This window comes from Sciurus carolinensis, chromosome 16, assembly GCF_902686445.1.
Source record: "Sciurus carolinensis chromosome 16, mSciCar1.2, whole genome shotgun sequence".
NCBI lineage: Eukaryota > Metazoa > Chordata > Mammalia > Rodentia > Sciuridae > Sciurus > Sciurus carolinensis.
Window position 1 is genome coordinate 11,045,998 of NC_062228.1, and position 15,564 is coordinate 11,061,561.

The 15,564-nt window shown below is 37.2% G+C and overlaps 1 protein-coding gene and 1 pseudogene across 1 annotated transcript in view; both read left to right on the forward strand.

The window, feature by feature from the left end:
- The window catches only part of Cfdp1 (craniofacial development protein 1), a 110,139-nt gene that overhangs the window by 50,693 nt on the left and 43,882 nt on the right, over nt 1–15,564 (forward strand). The window lies entirely within an intron of this gene.
- Nucleotides 2,630–3,844, forward strand: LOC124966842 (splicing factor 45-like; annotated as a pseudogene).

Consider the following 15,564-nt stretch of genomic DNA (forward strand, 5'->3'; position numbering starts at 1 on the left):
AAAATCAGAATCATAATTCCTATTTCACACAACCTGTCCCCCCAATATTTGATTTTATAGAGATTATTTAGGTGTCTTGATTTGATTTGACATAAGTATTTTTTTTTTAATGTCCACAGTTTCATTTATTTAGGATATTAGTCTCAGTGGTAGAGTTTTTGCCTACCATGTGTGAGACCCTGGTTTGTATCCTTAACATCACCCCCCTGCCAAGAAAAAAGGATATTAGCTAGTGTTTGATAATTTTACAGAGAGTGAGGGAGATAATTATAAAGCTATATATTATTGTTTAAATTTGTAGCATGTCCTAGGGGACATTTACAGTGTCTAGAGATATTTGTGGTTGTCATAACCAGGGCAGGACAGGGAATGCAATTGGCCTTTTGGTTCTAAGAGTTTAAGATACTGCTAAATATCCTACAGTACAAAGGACAGCTCCCTACAACAAAGAGTTATCCCATTCGAAATGTCAGTAGTGACAGAGTTGAGAAACCTGTGTAAGCACTACAGTGAAGCCCATGAAACTATTTAGTGTGTTTTTTATCATTCTGGAATTGGCCTTTCTTGCCCTTGACACAGTATATATTCATATAGGACATGTTTGATAAATGAATAAACTAACAAAGAAAAGTAGGTCCTGTCTTAAATTTTGTAGCAGGTAGGTTCTTTTGCAAACGGATGTTGAATTTTGTTTAGTAAAATTCATGTACTGTTACAAGCCAAGTGACAATTAAAACTCTTAAGATGTATAAATAAAGTATTTACTATAATCTTTATATTAAAGGTGCACATAATAAAGCAACAAAAAATAGAAATAATTTTAAAGGAACCTTTCTCTCTCTCTCTCTTTCACACACACACACACACACACACACACACACACACACAACATATACACATTCATTGCAATTAAATTAATATTACCTGCTTAACAAATATAGGGAATATTGTTTGTCTTCATATCAGTTTTGAACAGGGGTCCCCCAATTCCAGTGCCTTTTTTTTAACAGGCCTGAACCCAAAGGTACTTTACCACTGAGCTATATCCCTGGTCCTTTTTTCAAATTATTTTTTTAATTTTGATACTGTGTCTCGCTAAGTTGCTAAATATGGCCTAGAACTTGGGATGTTCCTGCCTTAGCCTCGAAAGCATCTGATGTTACAGGCATGCACCACCACACCAATTCTAATACCTAATAGCCAGTTTTTGCCACATGGAAAGATTACCAGATTTTATGATTTTTTCAGGAGATATGTAGATTTGGACTTTATGTGAATTTGTATAAATTTTTTTCTGTTTTTTATAAGTGGGTCCAATGAAAACAGGCCACTTTAGAAACTTGGCCACTCTAGAAACTTGATCTGCTTCCTTAGCCTTGTCTCAAGGCTCTGAGTGATAGAGAATAGACTGGCCTTGATACCATTCTTTTTTAATGGACTTTGTAGATCTGGTAGGCACGTTTGTAGTATTGCTTTTTCTGTTTCATCAGAAGAAACAAGTCTGGGGACATGTGTCTCTAGCAATAGTCTGTGTTTAGATCATTGGAGAATAAGTAGGTTACCTGCTGCAAAGCCTTGACCCTAGCTGAATCTAGAGCAGAAGTTCATGTCTAATTAGAATTCTACAAAGCAGTATGTGCCTTGTGCTACTGTTATTATTCCACAAATTTTTAAAAAATATTCTCCTATGCCTAATGAAATCAGTCTAATTTTACCTTTAAAAACTATACTGAGGCACTGGATACAGTGGTGCAGGCTTGTAAGCCCAGTTGCTTGGGAGGTTGAGGCAAGAGGATCCCAAATTCAAGGCCAGCCTGGGCAACTTTAGCAAGACCCTATCTAAAAATAAAAAGGACTCGAGGATATGACTCAGTGGTCGATCACCCCTGGGTTCAATCTCTAGTACAAGGAAAACAGAGCGAAACAATAATCCCTTGATGTCAAATATTAATTCAGTATTCGTATTTCCTTAATGTATCATAAATTGATGTGGTTTTCCCCAACAAGTTCACTTTAGAAAGATGTAAATAAGGCCCACGAGTTACATATGACCAATAAACCTTTTAAGTCTCAGTTTACCATCCTCATGCTGCATCTTTCTCTTAACATTTTTTTTTTTAAACAGCATTTTTAAGGGATAATTTATTACACCCCTAAAATTCATCTAACATAAACCTGTAATAGCTTAATGACTTTTAGTAAATTTTAAAAATGTGTATCCTTCACACATAAATCAGTTTTAGAATATTTCCGTTCCCTGTAAAGTTCTTTCTTACCTACTTACAGTCAGTTTCTACTCTTATTTTTAGCACCAGACCACACTGATCTGCTTTCTGTCTCTATAGATTTGCCTTTTCTGGAAATTTCATTTAAGTGGAATCATACTATATTGTCTTTGAATGTTAGCTTCTTTTACTTTAATGTTTTTGAGTTCATCCATAGTATAGTACATATCAATACTCCATTCCTTTTTATAACATTCCTTTAGGCTGCAGACCTCCCTGGAGGTTGGGAGCCATGGTGGGCTCCCGTGGTCCATGGGTTTCCATGGGATGCGGCCAGGCTTCGTACTGCTGCTGCCATGGCCATGGGCAGAGTCGGCCAGGCAGGCTGGCATTAGACTAAAAAGATGTCCCTGTATGATGACCTTGGAATGGAGACCAGTGACTCAAAAACAGAAGGCTGGTCCAAAAATTTCAAACTTCTACAGTCTCAACTTCAGGTAAAGAAAGCAGCTCTCACTCAAGCAAAGAGCCAAAGGACAAAACAAAGTACAGTCTTTGCTCCAGTCATTTATCTAAAGCCAGGTGGCTCCTGAGAGAACTGGCAAATTGTGGACACACCATCACATGTAGCAGCTGGCCTGAAGGACCCTGTTCCTAGTGGGTTTTCTGCAGGAGAAGTTCTAATTCCCTTAGCTGATGAATATGATCCTATGTTTCCTAATGATTATGAGAAATTAGTGAAGCACCAAAGAGAGGAATGACGGAGGCAGCAGGAGCTGGAAAGACAGAAGGAAATAGAAGAAAGGGAAAAGAGACCTAAAGATAGACATGAAGCTCATGGGTTTTCAAGGCGACCATATCCAGATTCTGATGAGAATGAAGATTATGAGTGAGAGAGAAGGAAAAGAAGTATGGAAGGAGGTGCCGTTGCCCCACCCACTTCTCTTATAGAGAAAGACAAAGAGCTACCCTGAGATTTTCCTTATGAAGAGGACTCAAGACCTCGATCACAGTCTTCCAAAGCTGCTATCCCTCCCCCAGTGTATGAGGAACAGGATAGACTGAAATCTCCAACCAGGCCTAGCAACTCTTTCCTTGCTAACATGGGTGGCACAGTAGCACATGAGAACATGCAGAAGTGTGGCTTCCAGGAAGGCCAGGGTCTGGGAAGCAGGAGCAGGGACTGAGCACTATATTGTCAGTGGAGAAGACCAGCAAGTGAGGCGGCAGGATCATTATAGGTGATACCATGGAGAAGAGTGAGTTTCAGGATGCATCTGAGAAGTCACATTCAAATCCATTAACTGAAATACTTAAGTGTCCTACTAAAGTGCTTCTACTAAGGAACATGGTTGGTGCAGGAGAGGTAGATGAAGACTTGAAATCTGAAACCAAGGAAGAATGTGAAAAATATGGCAAAGTTGGAAAATGTGTAATACTTGAAATTCCTGGTGCCCCGATGATAAAGCAATATGAATATTTTTAGAATTTGAGAGAATTTAATTAGCAGTTAAAACTGTTGTTGATCTGAATTGGAGGTGTTTTGGTGGAAGGGTGTAAAAGAATGTTTCTACAGTTTGAACAAATTCAGGGTCTTGGATTTGGTGGAACAAGTTTGATTTCAAGAATTAACATCATCTCTAATGGTCCTTAAATGCGCTGCAGACTGAGCAAAGACTGAAAAAGGCAATGGCCTCTATGGCCGTTGAATACTGAAACTATTGAAAAGACTTCTAAGATATATGTTGATTGATTTCTTTTTTTATTTTGTGATTTTTTAAAAATATAGTATAAAAATCCTTTAAAAAAATTCCATTATATTGATATACCATATTTTATTTATTCGTTGATAGATAGTCATTGGTGTTATTTCTACTTTTGGCTGTTGTGAATGATGCTGCTGTGAACATCTGTGTACAGATTTTTTTATGGATATGTTTTTACTTCTTCAGGTTTGATAACAAGGAATGGAATTACTGGGCATATGGTAAATTTGTGTTTTTTAAAATTTGCCAGTTGTTTTTCAGAGTGACCTCACCATTTTACATATAGACCAGCAGTGCATGAGGGTTCCCATTTGTCTACTTTCTCACCAGCATCTTGTAGGGTCAGTCCTTTTGGTCTAGCAGGTTTGTAGGGGTACCTCTTTATATTTAACTTACGTTTCTCTAATGACTACTGATGTTGAGCATCTTTCCATGCCTTTTTTTTTTAAATTTATTTTAAGCTATTGACGGACCTTTATTTTATTCATTTATTTATATGTGGTGCTGAGAGTTGAACCCAGTGCCTCACATATGCTAGGCAAGCGCTCTACCACCGAGCTACAACCCCAGCCCTTCCATGCCTTTTCTAGCCATGTATATCTCTCCTTTGATGGGCTATAGGTTTTATACCTTCTGATCAAGTTAGGATTTCCCACCTTACTTTCCAGCTATTCTGACAGCCAGATTCAGTACTGTCTCCTTAAGTCATGAAGAAGCAGCTTTCAGCTTGAGTCCAGCCCCTGTGTACCACAGGAATTCATTCAGATCTCACAAAGTCAGTTCCCATCTCCCTAGAGCTGACCCCACTCGTCTTTCTGCCTACCTTTGGTTGCTCTCTGGTGCTTTCAAATAAGCCTGAGTTTTCTGTGTGTTAGCCAGAGTTTATAATTGTAATCTGTCTCGAGAGGATTCGTCAAAATTACCATGTTGTTCATTTAATAATACTTTTCTCTTATTCTACCATCATGGATATGTATTTAACCTTGCTATCCATCTTCAGATACTGCATCTAAGTTATCATTACTTTCTGATTTGTAGACTCTTTTTAAAGGCTTAGAGTAATTCCATGTATTAATACACTAAATATTTAAGGTGATATGGAAAAATAACTAGCCAGTCACCATGGCCAGGTAATCCACAACAGATCATAGCCACAAGTAAGTAACTTGGTTTCCTTCTCAGCACCCATCTATTTAAAACTCTCATGACCTATTCAGGAGACTGAGTCAAAAGGATTGAAAAGTTCAAGGACAGCCTGGGCAACTTAGTGAGACCCTGTCTCAAATTAAAATAAAATAAAACAAAAGACCTGGGGCTAGGGATATAGCTCAGTTGATAGAGTGCCTGTGTCGCATTCATAAGGCCCTGGGTTCAATCCCCAGCACCACACAAAAAAAAAAGGCCTGGAGACATGAAGTAAGTAAATAACCATACTCACCAATATCCACCAAAGCAATATAATAGGTGACCAGTATTTAGTAGGGTTAAAAAAATGAACAATTAACATATATTTATAAATGCTTAGATTCATGGTTCTCAAACTACTTTGTCTTGGGACTCTTTTGCATCCTTGAGAACTATTAAGAACTCCAGAGAGCTTTTGATACCTGTTGATATTACTGTATTAGAAATTAAAACTGAGAAACTTAAAACATTAACATATTTTCAAGTAACAGTAGTAAACTCACTACATGTTAACATAAATAGCATAATTTTGTGAAAAAATTAGTATATTTTCTAAAATGAAAAAGAAATTTGGTGAGAAGAGTGGCATTATCTTAGATTTTTAGAAATCTCATTGATATCTATCTTAATAGACTGTGCAGAACCAACAGCTGTATGATGTTTTAGAAGATAGCCAACACTCATAGCCACTTCACCTGGTCCCCTTGCTGTCAGCGATACTGTCATCAATCACAGGACTCTGGAAAACACTCCTGTATACTTGTGAGAGAATGTGAAAGAGAAGGGTAAATATTGTCTTAGTGTTGTCATGAAAATTGTTTTAACCTTTTCAACTCCCTGAAAAAAATCTCAGGTCTCTCAGGGATCCCTGAACCACACTTAGAGTACTGCAGGTTTAGTATATTTTTTGAAGAGTTCTCAAACAATTAAGCATAATACTTGTTTCAGGGGAAGGAGAATTTGGTAACTGAAAGAAAGGAGTGGACTGGTGTCTTATTTTCAAATACCTTTTAGAGCACTGGGTTCAATCCCCAGCACTGCAAAATAAATAAATGTGTGTGTGTATATGTGTGTGTGTGTGTGTGTGTGTGTGTATACACACGTATATTTAAATTTATATATTTTTGGTGGGGAAAAGAACATTGGAGTAACTTCTCCCATTTAAATTAGGTTTCCACTATCATTAACTCTCACTACCCTGTTTGCTTTCTTTTTTTTTTTTAGTTGTAAATAGACACAATACCTTTATTTCATTTATTTGTTTTTATGAGGTGCCGAGGATCGAACCCAATACCTCTTGGATGCTAGGCAAGCGTTCTGCCACTGAGCCCCCCGTTTGCTTTTATAGCACACAAAAGTTTTTTTTTCTTAGTTTGTAATTGCGTGGTTTTGTGTGTGTGTGTGTGTGTTTGTATTTCTTTCACTTCCTTTCTTCCCTCCTAGACTGTTAACTCTGTAGGGGCATAAGTCAAATCTATTTGTTCACTATTCTTAATTCAGGACTTAGTTCGTAATGGTTGGTTATAGTGGTTGAATGAGTAAGGATCTGTGGGAACTTGTACCAATTTCCCATTTGTTAATGCCCAGCGCAGTAGTTCTGGACAGTTGCCAGAAAAGATTGCTTGCCCAAACACCTTTTTTCATGGGTAAATGGTTCTGGCATTTGTTCGAGTTCCTTATAGGTTGTGTACTCGATGAGCAGTCAATGGTAATAAACAGTTTAGGAGGTCAGGTGTCACAAGAAGGAACCACAAAGTGGTTCTCTTATACTGACTTTCATACATGAGGTCTTTTTGCTATTTAAAAAATTTCCTGTTCATTCTTTGGTTCGTTGTATTTTTCTCTGGATAAACAAAATAAGCATTTTTCCCCCAGAAGACCTCACTGGTTTTGTTAAACCTGACTCCAGTGCCAGAATAAAGAGCATTGTACCAAACACTTCCTTGTGCCTGAATGAAGTTGGCCAAATGTGATTCTTTCAGTATTTCCAGTTCACACACCAATGGATCACAGAAGGCCAGTGGCTTCATTTCAGAGGAGATAATTTGCTTGCAAACTCAAAGCCATCCATTGCACCAAGATCTGCCCCTGCCATTGTTTGTTTGTTTGTTTGTTTGTTTTAATCTCAGCTGGAGCTCTTGCTGCAGCCATTAAATTCATTCAGAAGCTTCCTGCCTTTGCCTCACCATTTCCCTATAGAATTTTTGTTTAAAAAAAGAATTAGCACTTGTTTTATACAAAACAGGCAGAGGTTTTGTCTGGTAAGTAGGACAATTGCATAGTAAAGTAATACTTTTCTTTACACAAGTTTGCTTGTAAGTAAAGGAATGAAGAGAGAGTGTCTTTAAGATTGACTTTATTATTGTTCTGCATGTTTTCTTAAGCTATCGTGAGTGTATTTTCCAAACCCCAAATCAGCCTACCTTTTCTGACAGCATCTTTTTTATTTGGAAACTTATTTATCAGAAGGGTTTTATAGTAACTTTAGAAGTAAGTCAAATATACATCCACAAGAATGGGATCCTGATTAGAATAAGATATATTTCATGCTTGTATGATTATATCAAAATGGATTCTACTGTCAGGTATAACTAAAAAGAACCAATTTAAAAAATAATAAAATAAAAAAGAAACTGCCATAATGACTTCCAAAGTATCATGTACCATTTGGCCTTGTTATGGAAAATGAGAACTCCTCTTGTTCCACATTCCTGCTAACATTTGGTGTTGTCAGTGTTTTGGATTTTAGCTATTATAATAGCTTTATAGTAGTATCTCATTGTTTGATTTGCAGTTCTCTAATGAATATAATGGTGAATATCTTTATGTGCTTTTTTATCATTCATGTATCTTTTTTGGTGAAGTGTTGAGTTTTATGACTTACTTGTATAAATATTTTTTCCTGATCTGTGGCTTGCATTTCTCTCAACAGTATCTTTTGTAGAGTAGAAAATTTTAGTTTGAATAAAGTCTAAATGTTACCAAAAAACAAAAGTAAGTCAAATACAGTTATATATTTAGGAAGAAAACAGTTGGGTATATCTAGGAAAATCCAGGTTACTTTTCCTGAAAGACAGGAATTTGACTCTTCAAAAGAGGAATATGCTGCATTTTAAATTCCATTCTCCTAGTTTTTCACCGTAGTGTAGGTTCAGTACTCCTAGCCCTGCAGTCTGGTCCTTCCTCTGTACCCAGAATAGAATATTGCACCAGAGTCTGTAGGCCAACGTTGGTCTATTTGGAGATTAACTTTTTAGTATAAAGGGTTCTTTTTTTAGTATAAAGTGTTCTTTTGTCTGGTTCTTTTGCCTGTAGGACAGACAAGTACAAACTTGAGGTGACAGTACTGACCCAGAACTGTCCCATTCTAACCTCACCTAATTTGATTCATCCTACAGTGGAGGAACTAGCTGTTTTTGATGGTAGTGAAAGCACCTGGGAAGCCACTAACTTCATTGAAATTTTGGGTTTTCTGCATCTCCTACAAATATTTCCTACAGATCTGGGAATTATGGTCAAGATTGGCTCATTTGCTTGTTTTTCTTAGGCCATGCTTCCAGCACACTGCGAAATAGGACAAGGAAGAGAGCAAAGAAAAAACAAAAGTTCTGAGAACAAATACAAGGAAACCAGGGGAACCAAAGAGGAAACAGACCTTAAAAAATTCCAAAAGAAACCAGACAAGTAGAGAACATGTTCGTGTGTTCGGTTATTTTCTGCAGTGTATTTATGGAGAGTACAGGTGCCTTGGCAGTTCTATTGTGTATTGTAAAAAACAGATTTTTTAAAAAAATTCTCTTAACTTTTCAAAAGGTTATCCCTTCTTTAAGAAAAAAAAAATTTTTTTTTAATCTGACTGAACATTCTGTTTTAAAATTAGAGTATAGTTTTTTCTGGATCTCTTGTCCAAAGCAAAATCTGTGACATTGATAGCAATCTAATTCTGATTTTAGTATCTAGAACACATTAATAGTGACCTGAATCTGTGGCTTGAACCCATTATTTCACCTCTGAAAATCTGCATTACTGGGCAAGGGTCAGATATTGCTAATGTGTGCAGAGCCATGTTTATATGATGAAGCTGTAAGCCTCATCTTATAAACAGGGAATCCGGTTACCACAGCTAGGACAGTTTATGTTAAAAATATGCATGCAATAAATATTTGTTGGTTAATGAATGGATTTATAGGAAGAACACTTAGGAATGGGTGGGTATGTCCTAAAGGATAGCCAAAACGCATCTTACCATGCAAGGAATTAGATAACACTTCTAGAGAATGTGTAGACAATCACTATTTTTTCCTATTGCTCTTAAAAGATGTCTTGTGTGCATCTTCTTTTTTTCCCTGTAACATTTTTGTGGTTTGTTTAATGGCTGGTTAACTTGTCTACTGGAAATTAATGTGCTTAAATATTAAATGTGAACTGATATTTAATATAACTTGTTCTTTTAAACACTTTAAATATCTTTTTTGGGAGAGGGGGTACCAGGGATTGAACTCGGGGCACTAAAACCACTGAGCCACATCCCCAGCCCTGTTTTGTGTTTTATTTAGAGACAGGGTCTCACTGAGTTGCTTAGTGCCTTGACATTGCTGAGGCTGGCTTTGAACTCATAATCCTCCTATCTCAGCCTCCCAAGCCACTGGGATTACAGGCGTGTGCCACTGCATCCAACTAAATATTGTACAGTTAAAATATAAGTAACAGTTACTATAAAACACTGTTGTCTGGTTTTGGGGGTAATCTGGTGGTAGATTTTCAGTTTTCTTATTTTGAGCAGTTTTAGAAAAAAAGCTCTGTTCTGTTTGTCCTTATTTCATGTTCCCTTTGGAGGTTTTAGAGATGGAGGAAGAGGACTGCTATTCCTTTCCAATGTAGACAACCCATTTTAACCCTCTGGATATCACACAGTTCCTTTCAGTTAACCATAGTTATTTTTTTGATACTCAGCTTGTCACCATCTGGCTAATGGCATTGTCTTTGAGCTGACCTCTTTGTCCTTTCAGCACTGATTAAGACAGTCATAAAAGTATTAGTGCACACCTGTAGTCACAGCTACTCAGGAGGCTGAGGCAGGAGAAGTATAATTTCAAGGCCAGCCTCAGCAACTTAATGAGACCCTGTCTCAAAACTTGAAAAGGACTGGGGATATAATGCAGTGGTAAAGGACCCCTAGTTTCAATCCCCAGCATACTGGGAGAATTAAAAAGTATTCTTGCTTTCTGGCTATTGAAAATATCAGAATGGTCTCATTTATTTTTATTTAATTTTTATTTTGTTGCTGGTGATCGAACCCAAGGCCTCGCATGTGCTGAACAGTCTACCACTGAACTACATCCTTAGCCCACTCTTGATTGTTTCTTGCCGCTAGATATAAAGTCATCTCCCATCCAAGAAGTACTGGTTCCTTTTTGGTTTTTTTTTTTTTGTACCACGGATTAAACCCAGGGGTGCTTAACCACTGAGCCACATCCGCAGCCCTTTTTATATTTTATTTTGATATGGGGTCTTGCTAAGTTGCTATAGGGCCTCACTAAGTTGCTGAGACTGACTTTGAACTTGCTATCCTCCTGTCTCAACCTCCCAAGCTGCTGGGATTACAGGCATGGGCCACCATGCCCAGCAGCATCTTAATTTTGCTTTTATCATTCTCATCCTTTTCTTTATAGTGAGTTTTTTTTTTTAAAACACTTAACGGGAGTACCCCTAAATAGTCATTATGTAGGTTTGCTTGTTTTTAAACTTGAAATAATTGATATCTTACAATGTATGTTTTTCTGTGTTTTTTTTTTTTTTTTCATGTTGGGTTATTTTTAGATCCATGTTGATGCAGTTTTATTTCATTAGTATTTACTACTTTATTATATCTTTCTGAATGAATATATCACAATTTTTGTGTGCTCCTGTGTTATTTCTAGAGTTCCAACATTGGAAAAATACTACTGTGGACATGGTTGAGTGTTTCCTTGCATATATTTGTAAAGAGGTTCTCCAGGTCAAATTTTTGTGACTGCTAGTAAGAAATATAGTTTCATTATGACTGCATTATGCACACACATACTAACTACATACACAACTAAAACAAAATTTACTGAACTTAGATAGAATAAGGTAATATACAGTGCATAATGTATAATAAGGCAACCTGTCACATTGTATTCTATTCTGTTTCATTACATACTGACTGTAAAGCCAGAGGTATAGCTCAGTGGTTGAGCACTGGCCTGCCATGCTTGGGGCCCTGAGTTGAGTTCCCAGCACTATAGTACATACATACATGCATGCATACATACACACATACAGGCTATGACCCGCTAAATTGATTCAAGGCCATTGGATTACATTCAGCCATTTTAAAGAACTACTCTAAGAATGAATTTGCTGAGTCTAGAATATGTTTAAATGTTAACCTGAAGACATACTATCATTTTTGAAGTGGTTGAACCAGTCTAACAGCAGGTGAGTTCCTTTTGCACCAGTTCTTGCTGTCAGCAGACTTCACTGTCTCACGGGTGTAAAGTGGTATAACCTAAAGTTTTATATTTTGGGCTCCTAATATATAGAACCGTATGTGTATATACATGTATGTGCTAAAAATGAGTCACAGAGCTGAGATTAGGAGTTCATCAGAACAAAATAACAAAAAAAGCTGGAAGCAACTAATGTAAGAAAGACCATACGTCTACAAGAGTGAATGGGGTGCATATTTTCCCATCAGATGGCAAATTGTACCAGTTTTATTTAAATCTGAATGGACAGGATTATTTAGTAGTAACCTCAAGGCCTTGGTGCCACCTGGTAACTGGTAAGGGTTACGTGGACCCAGTTATATACAACATAATTTATCCATGCTAGTGATAATAGGTGAGTATATATAATTCTAGATGTGTAAACTAATCTTGAAAGAAAACTAGTTTATGCTTTCTTTATCTGCCAGTACCACAAAAAATTTTCAGCTCTCTTCTCCCTAGGGCTTCCCTTATTCATCTGATCCCAGGACTAGAATCACTTCCATTACTTTGACTCCAAGGAACTTACTCACTACCCAGCCATCTGATACCCGTTCAGAGCTTGAAACTTAATTAGGTGTTATATTCTCTTCTGAGACACTTTAGTTCTTCCCCCACCTTTTACCTCAGAGTCTACAAGACTGAAATTAAGCTGTATTGCAATATTAGGACCCTTGTGTTTACTTTCTGAAATGACATCCTTCCAGAAGCCATCTTTTATTTGATGTGAAGTATGTGCAGGTAAGTCACAAAACAGATATTCTACGCTTTATTGGCAAAGTAGAGATTTTGGGGGGTTTGTTTGTTGAGATGGGGTCTCTGTGTTGCCCAGGCTGGTCTCCATCTCCTGTACTTGGGGATTCTCCTGCCTTAGCCTCCCAAGTAGCAGGGACTATAGGCATGCATCCCCATGCCCAACCCTGGGAGATCAGAGTTGTAAAAGGTAGTGTAGATGATTCAGTGAGTTAGAAAACTTGTCTCTTAGCGGATCATTTTTGCTTTCTCTGGGGAGTAGCTGTTAGCAATGCAAATGTGAGTGTTGATATTACACAGTAAACAAAACATTGAAAACTATAGTTGCTACTGAAGAAACACTGGCACCCAGGGAAATCAACTTTCGTCAAATAGACAACCATATATATATACCTGTGGGGCCAGAGGTTATTACCTTTTTGTTCTGGAATTCAAACTTACTTTCAGTGGTCCTGAATGTGTCTTGAGATTTGCTTAAAGCTGTTACCCCTGGAAAAAAAGATAAGAGAATCCAATGGGAAGTCAACACTGTTGGTTAGTACCAGGTAGAGGTAGTGCCTGCTTGCAGGTTATAACTACACTAGAGTTTCAGGAAAGACTGGTTGGATGATTTGATAAATTCAAGACATGAGATTTTGGTGATGTGTCCCCCCCGAACTCCCAGTTATCTTCCCATCTCTAAGAGTCTTTTAGAAAAAATTCAGTGCATAGACTGACTAAAATCCAACAGTTAATCTACTTCACAGCATATTTGCCTCCACAGAGCTTTGCTATTTTGGAACATTGGTGTGAATTGTTCCGTTAATAAGAATGTGACTTTCTTCCTACTGGGGAAAAGAAGCTTATGTACACATTACTCTGTGTCAGCAGTTTTGGACCTTTTCATTCTCAGGGCATGTTTGCATTTTTCAAAATTATCAAGTGGGTTGTGACTATTGTTATTTATAGTATAAGTAATTAAGGAAAAGTATAGTATAAGTAATTTAAGATAAATAAAAGGTCATTTTTAATAACAATAATAAACCTATTACATGTTAACATAATAGAGCTGCATTTTTTATTAGAAAAGTAGCATGGTTTTCAGAATCTTTTAATATCTGACTTAATAGAAGATAGCTGTACTCTTAGATCTGCATCACCATTCAGTCTGTTTCGATGGTTTTGGTTGAATCATATGAAGAAAATCCAGTCTTGAACAGATATGTTATTGAATAAGGAAGGACTTTGTTTCCCCCACCCCTTTTCTTTTGCAGTACTTTTGTGGAACCCAAAACTGGAGACTGAGCTATGTCTCCAGTCCTTTTTCTTTTTTATTTTGAGATAAAGTCTTGCTAAGTTGCCAAGGCTGACCTTGAGCTTGCAATCCTCCTGCCTCAGCTGCCCCAATCCGCTGGGATTACAGGCACCGTTGTGCCAACAAGGAAGGAGTATTTTAATAACTGTTTTGATAACTTTGGATAGCCTTCTGTGATACTCCACCAAAATGTGAACAGTGGTAGTTTCTTAAAGTTTAGTTGTGATGTGAAATCTAAACCACATCAGTGAATTTTTTGTATTAATACATTAAATCCTTTGGTCCGCCTTTCACCTTGAATGATCTTTTTACCATTATCCACGAATTGTAACATCATGCATTAGTCATTTGGAACATACTTGTTTGCTGGATTATACAGATCTTCTGTTCCCTAATTTTGTTAGAGGATATCCGCAAGTCACAGTCATTAATAGCACAGCCAATCTCATCATAAGTCTTTAAGTCCTGGGAAATTGTCCAACTCACAGTCATCTATACAAATTTTCCAAAATTCTGAACCTCAAAATGTATCATACTCTCAGTTCTCCTTGAAGTGATAGACTTATTTCATTAATTTTTGAGTAATGAAAAAATGTCTGCCAGATAGCCAAGTATGAATGGCCTTAGTTATCTTCTGTTCTCTGAAGTAAAATTGTCATTCTGTTATCCAAGCAGATCCTTCAGCTTGCAGCTTGTGTACCCAAATGCTTTTCCAGGAGACCTCCAATCTTGGCAGAAGTGTTTTATGATTACTTCCGATTCTCACAAAAATAAATTGAAAAGATGTCTACTCAAAAATCAAGGTTTAATCACTTGTTTTATGTAGAAATATGTTATTTTATTAGAAATAAAATATATTATAGGCCTGAGGCCCACAGCACAGCAGTAGAGTACTCACCTAACATGTGAGGCCCTAAGTTCGATCCCCAGCAGCACCACACACACAATTTACATTACAAATGTATAAAGTATTTATTTTACTTAATACTAACCTTTCTTTTTTTTATGAAAATAAAGGTTTTATTTTAGAATGATTTTTATATTGAGTAATCTTAATAGGTGGTATCAGAAAAATTTCTGAAAATGATATGGAGAGTTCCCATATACTTTCACTCAGCTTCCCCTAATGTTAGTGTCTACCATAACCATGGTACATTCATCAAAATAGAGATTTAAAGCCGAGCTGATGACACACATCTGTAATCCCAGGAACTCAGGAGGCTGAGGCAGGAGGATCAAAAACTTAGTCAGCCTCAGCAACTCTGGCTTTGCTGGGTTCTGGGAATGTGACTCATTGGTGAAGTGCCCCTGAGTTCAATTCACAGTACAAAAAAAAAAAAAAAAGAAAGAAGAAAAAAGTAGAGATTAAGATTAGGACAGTACTGTTAACCAAACTCCATACTATTCGAATTTCCTCATTTTTTCTCAAGTGGCCTTTTGCTGTTCCAGGAACCGGTCCAGAAAACCCCATGGCTTATATGCAGAACATATTTATTTATTCAGTAGGCACTAGGGATTGAATCCAGGGCCCTGTACCACTGAGCTACATCCCCAGTCCTTTTTCTTCTTTAGTTTGAGATAGGATCTTGCTAAGTTGCCCAGGCTAGCCTTGAACTTGAGATCTTCCCATCTCTGCCTCTTGAATCCTGGGATAACAGGCCTGGCCCTGGCTTTTATTCTATTTTTTCAGCAAGTTTCAAGAGAGAATAATGGGGGCTGGGGTAGTGGCTCAGTGGTAGAGCACTTGCCTAGCATGCTTGAGGCACTGGGTTCAATTCTCAGCACTGCACATAATAAAATAAAGGTCCATTGACAACTAAAAAACAAAA